The sequence below is a fragment of the Balaenoptera musculus genome, chromosome 1 (genome assembly GCF_009873245.2).
Source record: "Balaenoptera musculus isolate JJ_BM4_2016_0621 chromosome 1, mBalMus1.pri.v3, whole genome shotgun sequence".
In the NCBI taxonomy this organism is placed as follows: domain Eukaryota; kingdom Metazoa; phylum Chordata; class Mammalia; order Artiodactyla; family Balaenopteridae; genus Balaenoptera; species Balaenoptera musculus.
In genome coordinates, this window is record NC_045785.1 from 115,656,254 (window position 1) to 115,679,495 (window position 23,242).

The window sequence follows — 23,242 nt, forward strand, 5'->3', positions numbered from 1 at the left end:
GCAAAAGCCTTTACAATGGTCTTTTAGTTCTTATGTAATCTGGCCCAACAAAACTTTTTCTGACTTCATCATCTATGTCTCCACATCCACCCCAATCACTCTATCCATGTGCCACCTGGAATGCCCTTACATTATAGTCTTTGCACTTCCATGCCCTCTACCTAGAACATTCTTCCTTGAAATATTCACATGCCTAGAACTTATTTTCTTGTACGTCTTTTGGCCATAATTCAAATAATACTTGCTGAGAGATGCCGTTCCTGATTACCTTACTTAAAATTAATCACATTCTAGCCCCAAAACTCCTTATTCGCTAACCGTATCTTATTGTTTTTTCTCCCTACCATCTCTTACTACCATTTAAAATATAATTACATTTTACTTAGATTATTGTCCATCATCCTCTCATATGTAGACTCCGTGAGTACAAGGATTTTTTTCTCTTTTTAAAATAGTTTTATATGTAATGCCTAGAACAGCAAGTGGTACAGAGTTGGCATGTAATTCCCTCTTTAGAATTATATGATATATACCATTTCTATTCCTTTCAGGTTGCTGTTACATACAGAGCAAGTTTCTTGAAATGCCTAAGACAGAGATAGGTCAAAGTCCCTATGGCTGATGGAAAAGATGTAATTAGGTAACCATACTCATATTACAGAGGAAAAGTGGTGAAAGTGTTAATTGCGTCAGGCTATGAATATGTGCAAATGAATAGGTTAGAATAGTGATGGGAGGAGAAATTCTGAACTTATAAGTAAAATATCTAAGAAATTGTTTCCTAGCTATATAATGATCAACATTTTAAAACCTTCAGCCTGCCATTAAGTTTTAGATTGTTCATACCTACTTGCCCTAAGGTAAATGAATTTAAAAGAGTAACAAACACTCTTTTTCTAGGAATCTAGATGCTTTGTTTCAATAGACAAACCTCTGAAAATCTATTATTCAAACTGCAGGAAAGTTAACAAGAGCAAAATAATGTCAGCAATGGAACGGTAACTCATAGCATCTCCTCCTTTTTGCACTCTCCATAGATGTGACAGTACAGAAAATCAGAAGTCATGAAGCAATTCAATAGTCATTTATTGAGGCCATTATTATGTAGAGCCCAGTGCTAGGCACAGGGAGCAATGCACATATGAACCAATGACACAGTGCTTCAAGTAGGATGTATTAATGATAATTCAAGGTAGAAAGCAAGCAGTGTCATAAGAGTGGCACAGATAAAGTACAATGAAACTTCAGAGCAGTTACTGCCCATTGTCTCTGGAGTCAGAGTGTTGGGATTCCTGTCCTTGTTTGGCTACTTTTATGGGTAAATTACTTACCTGCTCTTTGTCTCAGTATTTTCAACTGCAAGTTAGAAATGATGAGATGACTTATATTGTAAGTATTAAATAAAGTAAGAGATGTGAAACACTATGTGCTTGGCACATAGAGAAAATAAATGTTAGTTATAATCAAAATAATTATTTATTCTCATTTTTTAAAGGGATGAATAAGTTAAAATATGCTTATTAGGAGAGTTTAAGAACAGCACAGTCAGTAATGCTGAGACAATACTATTAAGTATTGCTTTGGTGAGAAAAGCATGGCAGTTTAAAGTCTGGACTCATTTTTGTTACTTGCTCTATCATTAGCCAACTATGTGAACTTAAAAAGTCTGTTTGCTTCAATTGTTTTCTTGTTTTTTGTTTTTTGATCTGCACAATGGATGTGATAATATCAACTGCATGAGTTTGTATGAGGATTAAGTGAGTTAATCCAGTGAAAACTTGGTTTATAGGCCATAGTTCTTATTAAAACCAGCCTCAAGTCCTCAAGCCCATGTTGGTTTGTACCAAAAACTTTTCCTAAATTAAATGCAAGTAGAGTTCTAAAGGTATATAAATAAAGATTAAAAAATAAAGGTAAGTATATAATAAATATTCTTCATGTCTCAGAACAAATACAATTTCTCTTTGCAATTTTTCTTGGTTTTCCAGCACAGTTACTAATTCTGCCATGATTTTATGAATTTTGTTGTTATTACTTTTTATATTGTACTTCTATGGGCCTCTCCAATTCTTTAGTGGAAACTCTTTTAGGTAGAGGTTGTATCTTTGTCCAGAACTTACCACACTGCTTGACATGTAAAATTTGCTCAATAATTAATTGTTCAATATGTTCATGCAGATAAGATTTCTGATATTTAAAAAAGTGATGGAAAGTAGTTAACAGTGAGCATAAATAGCCATCTTCAGATTACGTGTCATTAGTTATGAAGGATTTTCAGTAAGTGATTATATACTCTTTCATTCATTTATTTATGTATTTAATATAATCTCCCCAAAATATCATAAAATATAATAAGCAGGTTGGTGAGGTGGGAAGCAGTGTGAGAGAACTCACTGCTCAACCCTCAGCAACGTGAATTCAAAAAAAATCACTGTAAGAAGTTCCACCAGTAGATTAGCGCCGTGATCTCCCCTCTGAATGGTGTCCTTACTTTTGACCATCAGACACTGCCATACGCTGTTTCTTTTCCTTTTGTTTTTCTCTCAGTTTGGAATCTTCTTTATTCAACACACATGAACACACACACGCATGCACAGATACACACAGGTTAGCTAGGAAAATTACATTCACAATTTGGAGTGAGGGCGTATTTAATCTTAGAACCTTTATAAGCAGCGTAGTAAAGCAATAAGATCTAAGTTTTAAGAAATAAAGTAGTCTCAGTTGGGAGAGCAGATAGAAGGTGAGAAAGTAGGGATGTAAAAAGGTAGTTTCAGCTATATGCATTTTTAGGGACAATGATAAATTTTGAGGGACTAGGAAAGTGATAAATAAATTTTATATTTTAAGGCAGTACAAGAACTTTTAAACATAAAATTCTCTCTGTTTGTCCATTTGGACCTCCTCTCTCTCTCCATAATGTGCAGTGTGCATCTGCATTACACATCAAAAAGAACTTCTCAAAGATGGGAGTGTCTGCTGGACCGTAAAGATCGTTTTTTTTTCCTTTCTTCTGACCCTAGCAATGTAACTTCTTTAAAAAAAATATTGTCCTTTCCCAACTCTGTAGGGAGTCATGATGACTTGATGCTTGCTTTGTAACTGCTTGCCTGGACTATGTATCCTTGTTGAACTTTATGTAAAATATCAATATGCCATTTTGATGCATGATATTTTGTCTCGAAAATGTATCTGACTGTGCCTTTGACCTCTAACAGGAGGAACAGTTCTCAGAGCTTTCTGAGAGCCTGTCTCCCTGGTTATAATGCTCAGTTTGGCTCAAATAAAGTTCCCTTTATTCTTCTTAACTTGATTGTTAATTGGACTTTTATTGAGAAATTGATTATATACTACAAAATCTTAAAACAGACAAAACAGATAAGAAAACTGTGTAACCCTTTCATATGCTGGAGATTTATGTATATCAATTCTGTAACAATATTGTACTTAGAAAAGTACAGTTAAAATAATTAATCAATCAGTAATTTCATTCCTCATGTTTTATGTAGAACATTAAAAATACATACACTATTTAAACCCAGCAACACTTCTCATATCCCTTTTTCCCTCTTCCCTTATTTTCTTACACTAAGTATACTTTCTGAAGACCTTCCTTTACCAAGACCTCTCCACCCACAACCTATGATTTTTCTCACATTTTCTCTCTTCTCTATCTGAATTCTTTATCAGATAGCATTATCCTTTTCTTATAAGACATTTCCCTTTACTTCTGTCTTTGCATCATAAGACAAGGGTGAGGATGAGGGCATGGCTATGGCACACTAGTGGGGAAGTGAGGCTGACTACCATAGGATTCCTAGGTGGGCTAGGGAAGAGTGAAAATCTACTAAGATTTGCATAGTAATCAGCTTTATTATTGCATCCCCATGAGGTGTGAGCCTTGGAGAAAAGCACCTTTTATGAAGCATAAAGAGAAGAATCCACAAGAGAAAGAGCCCTCAAACAAAATAAGATTAAAAAAAATAGAGTCCAGCACCCTGAAATCCAAGGGAGAAGAGATTGAAAGGGAAGCACTGTTGTCCAATATGGTTGATCAGTTGTCTGGGACAATCAGAATGCAGCATGGTGATATTGGTTTATTTACTTAGTAGATATTTATTGATATTATTGCTTAATTAATAAGTACAAAACATTTGATTACAGTGAAACCAAGGATTACATTTTTCAATTTATCATGAAAAAATATTGATTAGCTAATGAATAGATTAGTTATATTACTTTACTTTTTTTTAGAGCCAAGGTTTTTGTTTGTTCATTTATTGCACTTAAAATATTCTTCAGTGACCTTCTTGGCCTGAGATTCTTTGCCATAGTCCTTAACTACCACAGAACTGCAACCAACCCTTTTACGGGGTTTCTCTCTCTGTCAGTTTTAAAGAGGCCTATCCATTCTCCTCATTTCTAGTGGTCATTGATATTAATGAAGTTGATTTGGGGTTCAGCAAAACAACCTCCACTAACTTGACACACACAGGCTCATTAGAGGTAGACGCAGGGCTTACTGCCTGTTATTGACACAGACATGAAATTAATATTGTGTAGTACTGCCAAGATATAAATCATACAAGGGATTCATAATAGAACCTGCTGAAAAACATCTAGACTGTTATTTATCAATACATGAATACTCAATTAGAAGTTAGGGTTATCCTTCAGGTATATCCATTGGGAATACCATGGAGAGAACTTAGTCTTATGAAGATGGTTTTTCAATTACCATATCTTACAAACAGAATTCTCGACTCTGTTAAAATTAGTAAATTTTTACCCAGATTACTTCCACAAATTAAATTTACCTTGAATAAACTGAGTGGTGGAAAACTTAATCAAAAAAGTCAGATCCAAAATATGTCAAATTGAATAAAGTTTGAAAGAAACTATTGCGTTCAGTTATTAGTGAATTTTGTTTATTGGTGACTTTTGGGAGACCCGTTTTAGCAAAAGGCTGATGGGAAAGACGTATTGCAGAGAGTTGAGGATAAAAAGGCTCCAACAATTATATAGACTCCCAACTGCTAGATCTTACTTGAGGTCCCTGGTCTTTTGAAAAATGATGTTAGCTTGACTTATGTGTTTTTTTTATAGCTTCCTTTATCTCTTTATTCCTCAGATAGATAATGGGGTTAAAAAAAGTGAGACAAAACTACAAAATCCAGAGCAATGGCTGTATCTCAGAATAAGGAGTAGGTGGCAGAGAAGTGTAGGTACATGAGAGCCACACTGCCAAAGAAAACCAGAAAGACAGTGAGGTGGGAGATGGATGTGGAAAGTGCCTTGCAATGACCCTCCGCTGAACGAATACGTAGAATTACAGCCACAATACCAACATAGGACGTGAAAATGAGCATCACACCTGTAATGATCTCCACTGCATGGACAACATCCACTGCCTGAATCATGATGATGTCTTGTGTGTCTGGGCAGGCCAGGCTTGGCACTGGGAGGAAGTCACAAAAGATATGCTCAAGGTGATTAGAGCCACAAAATAGCAGTGTGGATATCCAGGCAATCTCAGTGAGGGGCATGATAAAGCCTCAAATACAGCAGCTTAAAGTCAGCAGGGCACGTAGCTTAGAGGTTATGATAGTGGGATAATGAAGAGGGCTGCAGATGACCAGGTAACAGTCAAAAGCCATAGCTGTCAGGAGACAAAACCTCACTCATGCCTGTGGAATGAAAGAAATACATCTGCAGGAGACAACCACTTAAGGAAATACTCTTCTCACTAAGCAGGCAAGACAGAACCTTTGGTATGGTAGCTGTGGTTTACCAGATCTCCAGAAAAGAAAGGGCATTAATAAAGTACATGGGAGTGTGGAGGTGAGTATTCAGCTGGACCATTGTGATGATGACTAGGTTTCCAACAACAATGAAAACATAAATGAAGAGCAGTGGAACAAAACAGATGACAGGATCTCCCCAGGAATAAGGGAAAGCAGAGAAGATAAACTGAGCTGTGGTTTGATTGGGGCTCTCCATCTCCAGGTGAGAAATGAGATTTCAATTCCTACTGCACTCAAGCCTTCTAGGAGATGCTTACTATTGGTCATAGAGTGAGTACACTTACCAAATGCCAGCATCTGAATAAATCCGTGTATTTGGGCTGTAGAAGAAGAAGGAATATTCCATATTCCATAGATACTTACAACTAAAATTGGAGTATGGAAAAAAAAATACAGTCAGAAAACACAGCCAGTATATTAGACCAATGATTCTCAAAATTCAGCATGCATCAGGATCACTTGGAGGGCTTGTTAAAACTGAGATTACGGGTCCCCATCCTGAGAGTTTCTAATTCAGTAGGTCTGGGGTAGGGTCAAAGAATTTTCATTTCTAACAGATTTCCAGGCAATGCTAATCCTGCTGATCAGAGGACCATATTTTAAAACCACTGCATTTAGACAAAGAAAGAACTAGATGAGGTAGTGAAAGAATAGCAAGGTGATGTTTTTGCTCATATTCAAGTCTTCTTGATTTTCTAACAATCTCCCCATAACTGTTTCAAAATTCTTCCTTCTAAACTCTCAGTTCCTCATCTGATTCTTGGCATATGATTTAATTGAATATTTTAATGATGAAGACAGACATCATTAATAAATTCCATCTTCCTCCCTTTTCTGCCTCTAAATAACACATCCTTTCTTTCATCTCTCTTTTCCTTCTCCATCTCCTAGGAAAATTGATCTCAAATGTATTTTGTATCAGAAGCCTTTAGTCAAATGAAATAATTGATGGAAACTGACTATGTCAAGAAATAAATGCAAAGCTCTTCTAGTATAATTATATGGGGTGGTTGGGTGGAGAGAGAGAGCTGTAGTGTTCTGTAGAATACAGTTTAAATAGAACACATTTTAATATATTGTCCTATTCCTTTATCTCCTGTTCAGAACCATTTGTTTTACTTTCTTTAATGATTTCCTCTCTTCTGCTATCAAATATGCACAAATCTTATCTTGAGAGGACAGTCCTATCTCTTTTCAGACTATTTCTCTCCTTTGTATCAACACCATTATTTTCTATCATGTTAATATGTATTTACTGTCTTCATTCCCTCCTGAATCCCTTTGAATCAACTATCTTTCAACTTTCCATATCTCTTTTCTTAAATTATACCAATGACTTTCTGATTGAAAATTCAATGGCCTCCCTCTGTCTTTGTTGCCACTAACCTTTGAAGGTCAATCACCCAATCCTTGGAAGTCTTTCCTTCTTTTGCCTATTCCACACTACATTATACAGGTTTACCTCATTGGCTATTCTGTCTTCCACCTCCCAAGTTTATGGAAATAAGACAAAATTCTATCTTTGTTCTTTGTTTCTCATTCCATATTCCCTTCTTCAGAGAGAACTCATTTACTCAAGATTATTGATCAGCTCCTTAGGTTTTCAACTCTCATTAATTAATGTGACTCCAGAGTTACTTGTTTTGTATCTCAGTCCTGAGCCCCACATTTTCTTTAGGACTCTCCCACTTAGATGCCTCACCTTGACCCAAAGTTGCCACCTCCACCTGTTATGGAGTGAATTGGGTCCTTTCCCCAAAATTCATATGTTGAAATTCTAACCCCGATACCTCAAAATGTGACTGTATTCAGAGATAGGGTCTGTAAAGAGATTATTAAATTAAAATGAGGTTATTAGGTTGGGCCCTAATCTGATATGACCAGTGTCATAAGAAGAGGAAACTTGGACACAATTTCAGAAGGAGGCTTATAGGAAAATTCAAGGAAAGGCAGCCATTTATAAGCCAAGGAGAAAGGCCTTGGAAGAAATCAACTCTGTCAAAACCTTGATCTCAGACTTCTAGCTTCCAGAACTGTGAGAAAATAAATTCTTGTTCAAGCCATTCAGTCTGATACTTTGTTAACCCCAACACTCAACCAATTTCCCTTGCTGATTCTCTTATTTTTGTTCTTCTAGATACCAACTTTACACATTTTTGCATCTATTGTCCCATCATGTCTCAAACCTAATTAATCATCAAAGTCTGCTTAACTGTTTTTTTGCTGTATTACCAATATCTTTTATTTCCATTGTCTTACCCCTAATTCAATGTCTAGTCATAATGTCTACACTATTGTAATGGGTTTCCAAATGTTTCTGCTTCCGGTCTTACTTTTCTCATACAAGCCTCCATTCCCTCAAGATCTATCTTGCTAGAGCATCAGTTTACTCATGTGACTCCCCTTCCACACCTATACTTAAGTTTTACATTCTCATCATTTTCTTCCTCTAAATTGTCCCTTCTTTAAAAAGGAAACAATCTCAAATCCTCTAGGATAACACTTTTCTAATCACTGAGATAGGAAAAAAATAAGCTCCCTTTTTGTCTGTCGTTGATTAATAACTTTGTGTTGTGTGTGCATTAGGAAAGGGCACTTTATTAATGGTCTATTATTTATATTAGCTATAGATATATTTCTTCATTGATTATGTGATTAAGTCCCATCAAACTCCCAACTACATCGTCTTTCTTTAATATTGCACTGAAACGATTTTTTGTTATTTCAGCAGAAAACAAAGCCATCTTGTCTACTGTTGCTGTAAAAATTATTCATTACCAGTCCAGTTTAGTAAACCTGTTATTAATCCAAACATGTCACTTTCATTTTCTGGTCTCTGAATATTCCTGAAAGAAATCTTTCCTGCCTGAAATATCCTCTTGTTCTTTCCAAGCTCTGCCTCCTTTTTATTTTATTTAATTTTTTTTGAATTTTTGAATTTTATTTATTTTTTTTATACAGCAGGTTCTTATTAGTTATGCATTTTATACATATTAGTGTATATATGTCAATCCCAGTCTCCCAATCTGCCTCCTTTTTAAACTAACCAAATTCTACCTGTGTTTTTTCTAGTTTTAACAAGCTAATCTCACATGTCTCTAATCACTCTATTTCCTGTAATATTTATATATCTATATATCTTTTCCTCAAAATAATTTTCCCTTTTAAAGATTGATTTTTCATATGCATATCTGATCTTTCCCATAAGTCTTGATGTCCCCGGTAGTAGTCACCACATTTTGTGACTATGGTCCTATGAACTAAACTGGTCTACTAGTTCAAGAAAGTGCCCCTGTGCAGACCCAGGTCTAATTTCCTATTCTATTGAAGAGATGTGGCCTAGCCAAAGAAAAGGTAAGGAAAATCGAAACCAAAAAGAAAAACTATTAGACTTTCCCCAGTGAACACTTTATCTTTATCCAAAACTCAGTAAAGTTAAGTCTAGTACAATTGTCAGTGACGTTAATACCCAACAGTGAACTGGAAATCTCACTTGATTCCTGAAACACTGATTCCTGAAACATTTCAGAAATCAATCACAATGCTCATTTGTTGTTTTAAAGCCATCCCATGAGCTTTGACCCCCTTTGTATCCCACCCATTTCTTGGGAAATTTAGTAACTGAAATCATTTTTCTTTGTACTAACTTGCCTTATAACAATCTTTCCTGATTCCCCCTTGCCCAGCCTTCCCAACAGTTACTCACAGTATCTACATTCATACTAGGGCTGTCTATTGTCATGTGTGAGTATTTTTCTTTCTCTGGATATCTACCATTCCCCAAAATTAGTTAATTTACTGACCTTGTTGCTGTTGGGTTCCAAAGTTGGAATAAACATGGGTGAAGACTCTATCTTTCTCTACCCTGATGTGGTCAACCATGTAAAGCTACTGAGACAAGAGACAAGCATCTTTTTCTCTGCTGCTATGTTTCTACCCTGAGCTCTCCATCTAAACTATATTTCTTTCATCAGTCAGTGATTAAAAAGATCTGACTTTCCTGTAGAGCTCTTTCCCTCTCCCCCACACCTTTGTGTGTACAAGTATATCTTTTCCTAAGCCTAACTAGAAAGGGAAGATGGACTCTTGGGAATTCTACACAAGTGAGTTAAGATAAGTAAGAAAACAATCATTCACGTAATGGTTCCAATTAGGAAAAAAGTTCAGGCCTGTAATTAGGAGAACCCCAATCTGAGGCAACGCCAATCCAGGAAAAATGAGAAAATCCAGGAACTTGAGTCATTGAAATAAATGTTTGTTTGTTTGTTTTTTAACTTCCTTTTCTATGGCACTTCTGATTGGATTAGCTTTTAACTAAATCAAAAGCTGAAATTCCAAGAGTCAGATCTGAAGAATGTTAATGCAGTAGAGGGGAGGAGATTTGTGGAACAATAAAAAGAGTGATCTGGGCTTACATCTACTTACTTATTTCTAAGACATTCAGCCAAATTTTGGAAAAATAATTGGCCTTCCATATGCTCCACCTATTAGCTCCATATTGAAATTTGTAGCCAGTGTTTTAGCTAATCATGTAGATTTTTCCCTGTTTTTCCTCTTTTTTTGTGCATAAAGGTCAGGGAAGAGAAATGACAGGCAGGACAGTGCCCCAAATGTTAAAGCAAATCAATAGTTTTGTATGTTACTCCTATTAAGATTGTTTCCATTTTCATTCATTTATTCACTAAAATTTCTGAGAATAAAAAAGATTAATAAAATGTAATCCATTTCCTTCATTTCTTTAAATGTAATGACTTTTCTTACTCAAAATAAGCTAAATAAATATGCAGTAATGAGTGGTATTATGAGTTCAGACAAAAACACTCTCACAAATTTTCCTAATACAACAGTTACTAGTTAAAGAATATCACATAGAATTAATAAGAATTTTGTGCCACATTTGGACTAACCCAAAAGATTTTGCTTATGTACATATGACAAGCAACAAGGATAAAAATGTAGAATTGTCTTTTCTACTTGTTAAAATTCAATCTGTTGTGCATATTTCTTTTTCCCACATGGTTTGAAGAGTTTTTTTAGCATTCATTTTACCTTGAAAGATTTTTTAATTCCATAACTTTATTTTCAAACACAAATCAAGTGCAACGTGACTCTAAGCCACCCACACAATGAAGAAAAAATGTAGGAAGGAGAATGTAATGTCCAAAGAATGACTCCTTTGCATCTCTTTACTTTCCACTACTCCACCCCTGCTCTATTTCTAAATGATCTCAAATCCCTTTAATGTGTAAAAGTTTTTTAACATACAAAAGAACAGGCAGCATGGTTAAATAACTACACATCTGATGCAGGTAATCTTTCTGGAAATAATAGAATTATTTTAAAAGATTATTAACAATACAGTTCTAAAATACCTACAACCCGAAAGAATATCTTAAGATTCAGATAAGAAGCATTAGTTATTAAATTTCTGCAATCTCAGGATGGTACAATGTCAGACAAAGCCCACACACAGCAGAGTACAGTAATTTATTAAGTGTTTCACACATGGTTTTTAAAACAATAATCATTTATCCTCACACACATAAGTCTGTTAATCAGCTGCAATAGGATGAGCTATGCTCAACTTCAGGCTCTGGGCTTTGCGTTCTGGGCTCCAGGCACCAGGCTTCAGGCAGGTTGGGTTCAGGTCAGCTCCACATGTCTCTCGTTCTCTGGACCAGTGACTCTGAGACAGGGCTTCATATGGGTCCAGTGATGAAAGGGAAGCAGCTATCTGAAGCAAACCTAACTACAAAGGAACATATTCAATACCTGTAACATTCATTGGTATCTCAATAGTCAATTAAAGGAAAAGCCCAATCCAAATCTGTGTGACAGGAAAGTATATGTTACCCACCATGAATCCATTCGTTGTAAAGTTATGAGTTTATAAATCTGTTGCAGGGATGTGAAGAACTGGGACCAAAGACCCAAATTACCAGTTTCTTATTATAGTTGTACTGCAATTTCAGCTTGCCAGTGATAGAATTGATATGCTCCACAGAATAACTAGACTTTCATTTAATCTATACATCAGTTTCCATACTATTGAAGTTGTATCAAAAGTGTTACATTGATACATTATTTGCGCAACCATTTACAAAAGCAATATTTTTACCAAGAGCTATAAACATATTTGCACATTTGCTTTTAATGTCAATTTCTTGAAATTTACCTTGAAACAGAAGTTTTTGAAAATGGAAAGGGCTTTATGCAAGAAAATGATAATTGCCCTATTTATAAGAATGGTGATAGTCAAAAAACAATATAGAGAAACAAACAATAGAGAAACAAAATGGAGAAATAATTTGTATGTCCAATCAGTGAAATACTTTACCATAATTAAACTGAGGGTTTTGAATATATTGTGGAAACATGAATACATTTTAGTACATAATTTTGTTTTAACATATTTATTATCATATCACATATATATTATCTTAAAAATATTATACAAATTACATATTTTAACACAACATGGAAGGAAAAATAAACAATGTTTTAGAGAGGTGGATTAAATCATTAATAAATTTGATTGACTTTAGATGGAAATATATGCATTTATTATGTTTTAACGCTCTCTTGCATTGATTCTAAATAAGATAATAAGTTTCCATGGGTAGGAATCTGACCTTCCTAACTGCTTTATTATAGTAGTTAACACAATACCAAATGCAGTCCATGATGTCCCAGTCATGATAGTATCACATGCAGATCACATCAGTACCTGTATTTTTTTCTTTTTTTAATTGAAGTATAGTTGATTTACAATGTGTGTTAGTTTCAGGTGTACAACAAAGTGATTCAGATATATATATACACATATATATGTATATATATATATATATATATATATACACACATATATATATGTGTGTGTGTATGTGTGTATACATATATATATATACATATATATATATATTCTTTTCTATTTACCATAGCCAAGACATGGAAGCAACCTAAATATCCATCTAAAGATGAATGGATAAATAAGATGTGGTATATTTATACAATGGAATGTTACTCAGCCATTAAAAAGCATGAAATAATGCCATTTGCAGCCACATGGATGGAGATAGAGATTATCATACTAAGTGAAATAAGCCAGCCAGTACATGTATTTTAAATGTCAGCAAAGCTGACTGAAAAAGAAACAAAGATAGGGGGATAAAGTCAATGGCCTGGGTGCCAGGAATTCTTGCTTCTTCTTAATGTCCAGTAACTTATTGAAAGGGCTTAGAGAAATCACCTTAGTAACACAGAGAGTTATCATGTACTGTCACTGAACTACATGGGCTTCATAAGGAAACTAAGAGTATTGTAAAGACAGGTTAAATACCAAAGAAAGGCATTGAGTAGTAAAGGTAATACCTATTAATATTATATTAACATTTATACAATTAATCATTTTGAAGTAACAGAGTAAATTAAAATCAAATAAACAAGACTATAGATACAGAAAAAAAATTACACTGATCCTAGAAAGTCAGAAATAGAATTGTTATTGTTGTCATCTCTGTAAGTCCTTGGAGGACTTTCTTTACCAGTCTATTCACCAGCTTATGGGGAAGAAAGTTGGACTAATTGTATAATTCTTTGAAACCCTAGTCTATTTGGGCTCAATATTTTGTGAAGAAGTTCCCTTTGTATAGAGGACTGCAGCCTAAATTACATACCAGATATATTAAACACCTTTGGGGAGCAAAGGAGCTTCTTAATAACATCTTTCATGTCCTTATTTCTCAGGCTATATATAATGGGGTTGAAAAGGGAGCAAGCACAGAGAATGTTAGAGCAATGGTGGTGTCCCAGAATGGTATATAAGTAGCAGTGAATCTAAGATACATGAGGGCCACACTGCCAAAAAACAGCAGGAAGACAGCAATGTGCACAGCACAGGTGAAAAAGGCCTTTTTATGACCTTCAGCTGAAGGGATGCCCTGGATAACAATGATAATTCGAATGTAAGAAAGAGAAATAATCAGACCTGTTATTAGAATAGCGAGAGCATGAATCACATCTTGCACCAAGATCACAAAGGCATCCGTGCAGGCTAAATTTAATAAAGGAGTGAAATCACAGAAGATCTGATGGATTTGGTAGGGACCACAGAAAGGTAGGATAGAAATCCACATAATCTCAGGTAGAAGGATGAGGAAACCAAAGATACAAGATCCTGCAGAAAGCTGAGCACATAGTCAGGGAGTCCTGATGGTCAGGTAATGGAGTGTGTTTCAGATGGCAACATACCTGTCAATGGCCATGACAGTCAGCAAGCCTCCTTCAGTGTTTCCGAGTGAATGGAAGAAGTACATCTGCAAGAGACAGCCAATGAAAGAGATGGTGTTTTTATTGCTGATCAGATTAGAGAGCGTCTTAGGAATGGTGGCTGTGGTGTATCAGATCTCAAGAAATGAAAAGATACTTACAAAGTTAAACATGGGATTGTGAAGATGGGCATCCAGCCTTACAGCAAAGAAGATCATTAGGTTCTTGATTACAATAAATGTGTAGATGAAAAGTAAAGGAAAAAAGTATAGGAGGCCACCATCCTGGAGTTTGGGGACCCCAGTGAAGATAAACTCAGTCACTGCCGAAAGATTTCCACTCTCCATATCCCCAGAAGAGCTACCTGTGAATGAAGAAGAGGGTACACCCAACTAACAGAGAAGAAAATCAGTGCAGCATAAATGTAAATGGTATTTTGTTACCTGGTATTTTTGTGTTTTGACATTTCCCAGATTCAAAATAACTGATAACCTGTCTATATCTCTCATCTTTTTGTTTGAGAGACAATATAGCATGATGATTAGTAGCATGGGTTCAAATCAAACATTCTGAGCCTGAATTTTCATTCTGCCACTTATTAGTTGGGTAAATAGGCAAGTTACATAATCTCTCTGAGCCTCAGAGTCTTCTGTAGTTGAAAAATATTAGTGCAGAATTATGAGTATTAAAGGAATTAATGTATCAAAGTCCATCATATTAATATTGATCCATATTTGTTAGTTATCATTTCCTACCTTGAACAGCTTTCTAAAAGAATAATATTAACAATTTATTAACTGTTAATTGTCATTAACAATTTATTAATTGTCATTTAGATCTTGTTCACTCCTCAATCACTTGCTGTGTGACTGCTTTCTCTACTACTATACAGAAGCCATTCTGTCCTATGTATCAGTGACATGGTAACTGCAAAACAGTGAAAAAGTTTCAGTCATTACATTACAACTACACTTTGGCATCAGAAACTACTGATTGCTACTACTTGAAGATTATCTTCCTTGGCTCTCATGAAACCACCGTCTCCAGGTTTGCCTTCTTCCTGAATGGAAGCTTCCTCTCGGGTGTTTTGTTGTAACACTGTTTCTTATTTTATGTGTTATAAACTCATCTTCTTGACCCATTCTATAAATGGCTCTGTGCTCCAACTTCCTGCTGTGGTCCCTAAAACCATGTCCTTCCTTGTTGTTGATGAACACATACTCTCTGTAGTTTTCCGTTCTTTCAGATCTCCAGCACAGATATGTTTCCTGAACTTTAGACCTGTATATCCAATATTCCCCATCTGCCACTCTCTCATGCTGCACTATGGAAATTTTCAGAGTTCACCCTGATTTCTCCTGGGTCATTGCTTATGTGAATGTTAACCCTCTTCTTAGAAGCCACTCTTACTCCCTTTTCTTCACTTGAATACTTCCTAGGCTTTCCTCAAGTTTCAGCTCAACCATTGCCTCCTATCAGAAGCTCTACAAATCTTGCTGTGGTCTCATCTCCTTCCCTACATTCACACACACACACAAACACACACACACACACACACACACCTGGGTTTATTCTCATCTGTGTGTCCTACAGAAGGATTCTACCATAATCCTTATTATGTCTTATTGTAACTTATTTGTTTAACTTCACTAGACTGTGAGCTTCTATTACAGCAGTATCAACATTTTGTCTTTCACAACGCCTGGCATGTATTAAGCACTTGAAAGTAGCTATTTTTTAATGAATATGTTTGGATCAGACTTACAAGCATAATTAAAGGTAGAAAAATCCAGAATACTGGTAGGAAGGAAACTTATAAGCACTTATATCTTAGACAGCTGTAAACTCTGAATAACTAGATGATATTTCTGATTATAAATATGCAGAGCCCAGAACTCCAAAGATGGCGATTTCTCATAAACCCTAGTCCAATGCCAAAATTCAAGCCTGTCCAAATCTTCATTATTTGAATCTTTAGAGTGTGTCTCATCCTCAACATAGGAAATGAATACTTCCTTTCCAGACCTCAGTGGCCACTCTTCATCGCGGTGCGCGGGCCTCTCACTATCGCGGCCTCTCTCGTTGCGGAGCACAGGCTCCAGACGCGCAGGCTCAGTAATTGTGGCTCACGGGCTCAGCTGCTCCGCGGCACGTAGGATCTTCCCAGACCAGGGCTCAAACCCGTGTCCCTTGCATTGGCAGGCAGATTCTCAACCACTGCGCCACCAGGGAAGCCCTCTGCATTCTTAAATGTTCCTTCATCTTCTCTGGAAGGGTTGTTACAGCCATCTTAAGAAAAATACTAAAAAGGAAATGAGTTCCACAGGGGCTTCATCCATTGGTAATAAATAGAAAGCAATCTTATTTTTCCCCATGGGGTCAATTATCAGAGTGCATCTGCAGTTTTTTCTCAGTAGATCTCCAGATCAAAGGGGAATCAGTGCTCCAAGGAAGACTTACAGGTTCTGGTAACCATTGTTACCCCTTTTCTTGTCATCATTATGATTTAACCAGCCAGTCTCCATTTAGGTAGGGAATTGAAAGTGTATCATATACAGAAGAGCCTTGATTGGACCCATTCCTTTCAAAAACACTAGAAATAAGACATGTTGAAGGAGACTTACTGGCATGTTAATTATTGTGAATAAATGAATGAATAGATAAAGGAACAGTTTCCATGAAAACAGGTGATTTGGAAGTGTGCCACACTAAACAAGATGGAAGAATGGCAAGTTTTTTCTCCAATATACACAGGGTTTTCCTTCAGATTGTTTCTATTGATTCTGCTGAACTCTTTATATTCCCAGTTTTTCACCACAAAATGTGTTAAAGATTTGTATGTGCTTCTTGTATACCACTTCCTTCCACTCATTCTTTCTGAAATCCCTATAATTTCTTCTCACCTTGCTGCCATAAGAAATACCTCCAAAAATTTTATGAATTTATGAACATAAATAAAAACATATCTATTTGCTGTAAAAATGGAATTCTTCTGTGTGTGAGAAGACTTATTAACATAAGATTGTATTTGTTCCAATGTAACAAAATATATCTGCCCATTTAAAAGCAAACTCAATGGAGTCTATTTGTGGTAGGATGAGTAACTATAAAAAAATAATTTAAAATTTCATGTGGCACAGCAAATGTTTGAAAATAACCATGAAAATTTGGATAACGAAGGCTTACTTAGAGAAATAATTAACTGCTAGATATTCAAACTTATTGTAAAGCTACAATTATCCTATCAATATTGTGTAAGGACATGCATATGTCAACATGTTAGAGGGTAGATAGCTAGTTCCAGAAACCAATAGGGGAAGAAATGAAGCATTTCTTGTGGCAAAATGTGGTATTGTATCACTGGAGAGGATGATTTATTTAATATGATCTGGACATAAGTGGATACATAAAAAACAAAATAATATTAAATCATTATTTTGCACCACACCCAAAAATTACTTCAAAGAGATTAAAAAAGAGAAGAAAGGAAATAATAATTAGACAAAATATATATGGGGAAGAATTTCTTAATCAAGAAAAAGATATAAAACCAAAAAGAAAAATATAGAGATAGTTGGCTAACTAAAATTTATTCCCTCCCCAAAGGAAATATAATAGTGTATTTTTTTCAGAAAAAAATTTTTTAATGATAATTCATGTACAAAAGTGCAAAACTTATAAATATGTATCTAAATAAAATTTTACATTGTGAACATACTTGTCTAAACTCTACACAAATCAAGTATGACTTCTATTTTATCCTGTTAACAAACATGTCCTGTTTGTTAACCTTTTTTTTTTCTTTTATTTTTAACATCCTTATTGGAGTATAATTGCTTTCCAATGTTGTGTTAGTTTCTGCTGTATAACAAGGTGAATCAGTTATATGCATACTTATATCCCCATATTCCCTCCCTCTTGTGCCTCCCTCCCACCCTCCCTTTCCCACCCCTCTAGATGGTCACAAAGCACCCAGCTCATATCCCTGTGTGATGCCGCTGCTTCCCACTAGCTATCTACTTTACATTTGGTAGTGTATATATGTCAATGCTACTCTTTCACTTTGTCCCAGCTTACCCTTCCCCTTCCCCACGTCCTCAAGTCCATTCTCTACGTCTGCGTCTTTATTACTGTCATGCCCCTAGGTTCTTCAGAACCTGTTTTTTTTTTTTTTCTGTTTTTTTTCGATTCCACTTATATGTGTCAGCATGTGGTATCTGTCTTTCTCTTTCTGACTTACTTCACTCTGTATGACAGACTCTAGGTCCATCCACCTCACTACAAATAATTCAATTTCATTTCTTTTATGGCTGAGTAATATTCCATTGTATATGTGTGCCATATCTTCTTTATCCATTCATCTGTTGATGGACACTTAGGCTTCTCCCAAGTCCTGGCTATTAGAAATAGTGCTGCAATGAACATTGTGGTACACGTCTCTTTTTGAATGATGGTTTTCTCAGGATATATACGTCCAGTAGTGGGGTTGCTGGGTCATATGGTAGTTCTATTTTTAGATTTTTAAGGAACCTCCATACTGTTCTCCATAGTGGCTCTATCAATTTACATTCCCACCAACAGTGCAAGAGGGTTCCCTTTTCTTCACACCCTCTCCAGCAGTTATTGTTTGTAGATTTCTTGATGAAAGCCATTCTGACGGTGTGAGGTGATACCTCATTGTAGTTTTGACTGGCATTTCTCTAGTGATTAATAATGTTGAACATTCTTGTATGTGTTTGTTGGCAATCGGTATATCTTCTTTGGAGAAATGTCTATTTAGGTCTTCTGCCCATTTTTGGATTGGGTTGTTTGTTTTTTTGATATTGAGCTGCATGAGCTGCTTGTATATTTTGGAGATTAAACCTTTGTCAGTTGCTTTGTTTGCAAATATTTTCTTCAATACTGAGGGTTGTCTTTTTGTCTTCTTTATGGTTTCCTTTACTGTGCAAAAGCTTTGAAGTTTCATTAGGTCTCATTTGTTTATTTTTGTTTTTATTTCCATTTTTCTAGGAGGTAGGTCAAAAGGATCTTGCTGTGATTTATGTCATAGAGTGTTCTTCCTATGTTTTCCTCTAAGAGTTTTTTAGTGTCTGGCCTTACATTTAGATCTTTAGTCTATTTGGAGTTTATTTTTGTGTATGGTGTTAGGAAGTGTTCTAATTTCATTCTGTTACATGTAGCTGTCCAGTTTTCACAGCACTCCTTATTGAACAGGCTGTCTTTTCTCCATTGTATATTCTTGCCTCCTTTGTCAAAAATAAGGTGACCATATGTGCGTGGGTTTATCTCTGGGCTTTCTATCCTGTTCCATTGATCAATATTTCTGTTTTGATGCCAGTACCATACTGTCTTGATTACTGTAGCTTTGCAGTATAGTCTGCAGCCAGGGAGCCTGATTCCTCCAGCTCCATTTTTCTTTCTCAAGATTTCATTGGCTATTCGGGGTCTTTTGTGTTTCCATGCAAATTGTAAAATTTTTTGTTCTACTGCTGTGAAGAGTGCCAATGATAGCTTGATAAGGATTGCACTGAATCTGTAGATTGCTTTGTGTAGTATAGTCATTTTCACAATATTGATTCTTCCAATCCAAGAACATGGTATATCTCTCCATCTGTTGGTATCATCTTTCATCAGTGTCTTATAGTTTTCTGCATACAGGTCTTTTGTCTCCTTAGGAAGGTTTATTCCTAGGTATTTTATTCTTTTTGTTGCTTTGGTAAATGGGATTGTTTCCTTAATTTCTCTCAGATTTTTCATTGTTGGTGAATAGGAATGCAAGATATTTCTGTGCATAAATCTTGTATCCTGCTACTTTAACAAATTCATTGATTAGCTCTAGTAGTTTTCTGGTAACATCTTTAGGATTCTCTATGTATAGTATCATGTCGTCTGCAAACAGTGACAGTTTTAATTCTTCTTTTCTGATTTGGATTCCTTTTATTTCTTCTTCTTTGATTGCTGTGGCTAAAACTTGCAAAACTATGTTGAATAATAGCAATGAGAGTGGGCAACCTTGTCTTGTTCCTGATCTTAGAGGAAATGGTTCCAGTTTTTCACTATAGAGAATGATGTTGGCTGTGTGTTTGTCATATATGGCCTTTATTATGTTGAGGTAGGTTACCTCTATGCTTACTTTCTGGAGAGTTTTTATCATAAATGGATGTTGAATTTTGTTGAAGGCTTTTTCTGCATCTGTCGAGATTATAATATGGATTTTATCCTTCAGTTTGTTAATATGGTGTATCACATTGATTGATTTGCATATATTGAAGAATCCTTGCATTCCTGGGATAAACCCCACCTGATCATGGTGTATGATCTTTTAAATGTGTTTTTGGATTCTGTTGCTAGTATTTTGTTGAGGATTTTTGCATCTATGTTCATTAGTGATATTGGTCTGTAGTTTTCTTTTTTTGTGACAGCTTTGTGTGGTTTTGGCATCAGGGTCATGGTGGCCTTGTAGAATGAGTTTTGGAGTGTTCCTCCCTCTGCTGTATTTTGGAAGAGTTTGAGAATGATAGGTGTTAGCTCTTCTCTAAATGTTTGATAAAATTCAGCTGTGAAGCTATCTGGTCCTGGGCTTTTGCTTGTTGGAAGATTTTTAATCACACTTTCAATTTCAGTGCTTGTGATTGGTCTGTTCATATTTTCTATTTTTTCCTCATTCAGCCTTGGAAGGTTGTGCTTTTCTAAAAATTTGCCCATTTCTTCCAGGTTGTCCATTTTATTGGCATATTGTTGCTTGTAGTAGTCTCTCATGAGCCTTTGTATTTCTGCAGTGTCAGTTGTCACTTCTCCTTTTTCATTTCTAATTCTGTTGATTTGAGTCTTCTCCCTTTTTTTTTCTTGATGAGTCTGGCTAATGGTCTATCAGTTTTGTTTATCTTCAGAAAGAACCAGCTTTTAGTTTTATTGATCTTTGCTACTGTTTCCCTCATTTCTTTTTCATTTATTTCTAATCTGATCTTTATGTTTTCTTTCCTTCTGCTAACTTGAGTTTTTTTGCTGTTGTTGTTTTTCTTCTCTCTCTAATTGCTTTAGGTGTAAGGATATGTTGTTTATTTGAGATTTTTCCTGTTTCTTGAGGTAGGATTGTATTGCTATAAACTTCCCTCTTAGAACAGCCTTTGCTGCATCCCATAGTTTTTTGGGTCGTTGTGCTTTCATTGTCCTTTGTTTCTAGGTATCTTTTGATTTCCTCTTTCATTTCTTCAGTGATCTCTTGGTTATTTAGTAGCATTTTGTTTAGCCTCCATGTGTTTGTGTTTTTTCCAGTCTTTTTCCTGTAATTGATATTTAGTCTCATAACGTTGTGGTCAGGAAAGATTTTATGATTGATAAGATTTCACTTTTCTTAAATTTACTGAGGCTTGATTTGTGACCCAAGATATACTCTATCCTGGAGAATGTTCCATAAGCACTTGAGAAGAAAGTGTATTCTGTTGTTTTTGGATGGAATGTCCTATAAATATCAATTAAGTTTATCTGGTCTAATTTGTCTTTTAAAGCTTGTGTTTCCCTATTTATTTTCATTTTGGGTGATTGGTCCATTGGTGAAAGTGAGGTGTTAAAGTCCCCTACTATTACTGTGTTACTATCAATCTCCCCTTTTATGGCTGTTGGCATTTGCCTTATGTATTGAGGTGTTCCCGTGTTGGGTGCAGAAATATTTACAATTGTTATATCATCTTCTTGGATTGATCCCTTGATCATTATGTAGTGTCCTTCTTTGTCTCTTGTAATAGTCTTTATTTTAAAGTCTATTTTGTCTGATATGAGAATTGCTACTCCAGATTTCTTTTGATTTCTATTTGCATGGAATCTTATTCCATCTCCTCACTTTCAGTCTGTATGTGTCCCTAGGTCTGAAGTGCATCTCTTGTAGACAACATATACACGAGTCTTGCTTTTGTATCCATTCAGCCAGTCTGTGTCTTTTGGTTGGAGCATTTAATCCATTTACATTTAAGGTAATTATCGATATGTGTGTTCTTATTACCATTTTCTTAATTATTTTGGGTTTGTTATTGTTGGTCTTTTCCTTCTCTTGTGTTTCCTGCCTAGAGAAGTTCCTTTAGCATTTATTGTAAAGATGGTTTGGTGGTGCTGAATTCTCTTAGCTTTTGCTTGTCTGTAAAAATTTTAATTTCTCCATCAAATCTGAATGAGATCCTTGCTGGGTAAAGTAAACTTGGTTGTATGTTTTTCTCTTTCATCACTTTAAATATGTCCTGCCACACCCTTCTGGCTTGCAGAATTTCTGCTGAAAGATCATCTGTTAACCTTATGGGGTTTTCCTTGTATGCTATTCTTTGCTTTTCCCTTGCTGCTTTTAATATTTTTTCTTTGAAGTTAATTTTTGATAGTTTGATTAATATATGTCTTGGCATGTTTCTCCTTGGTTTTATCCTGTATGGGACTCTCTGCACTTCCTGGATTTGATTGACTATTTCCTTTCCCATATTAGGGAAGTTTTCAACTATAATTTCTTCAAATATTTTCTCAGACCCTTTTTTTTCTCTTCTTCTGGGACACCTATAATTTGAATGTTGGTGCATTTAATGTTGTCCCAGAGGTCTCTGAGACTGTTTCAATTCTTTTCATTCTTTTCTCTTTATTCTGCTCTGTGGCAGTTGTTTCCACTATTTTATCTTCCAGGTCACTTATCCATTCTTCTGCCTCACTTATTCTGCTATTGATTACTTCTAGAGTATTTTTAATTTCATTTATTTTTGTTCATGTTTGTTTGTTCTTTAGTTCTTCTAGGTCCTTGTTAAATGTTTTTTATATTTTCTCCATTCTATTTTGAAGATTTTGGATCATCTTTATTATCATTACTCTGAATTCTTTTTCCAGTAGACTGCCTATTTCCTCTTCATTTGTTTGGTCTGCTGGGTTTTCACCTTGCTCCTTCACCTGCTGCATATTTTTTTTCTCATTTTGTTTAACTTACTGTGTTTGGGGTCTCGTTTTCTAAGGCAGCAGGTTTGTAGTCCCCATTATTTTTGGTGTCTTCCCCCAGTGGGTGTGGTTGTTTCATTGGCTTGTGTAGGCTTCCTGGTGGAGGGGACTGGTGCCTGTGTTCCAGTGAGTGGGGCTCTATCTTGTCCTTCTGGTGGGCAGGGCTGCATCCAGTAGTTTGTTTTGGAGTGTCTGTTAACTTAGTATGC

At 35.6% G+C, this 23,242-nt stretch overlaps 2 pseudogenes; both read right to left on the minus strand.

Moving 5' to 3' along the window:
- Positions 1 to 5,036: 5,036 nt before the first annotated feature.
- LOC118883385 lies at positions 5,037 to 6,000 on the minus strand (annotated as a pseudogene).
- Positions 6,001 to 11,355: 5,355 nt separating this feature from the next.
- Positions 11,356 to 14,437, minus strand: LOC118904022 (annotated as a pseudogene).
- Between the last annotated feature and the right edge of the window lie 8,805 nt (positions 14,438 to 23,242).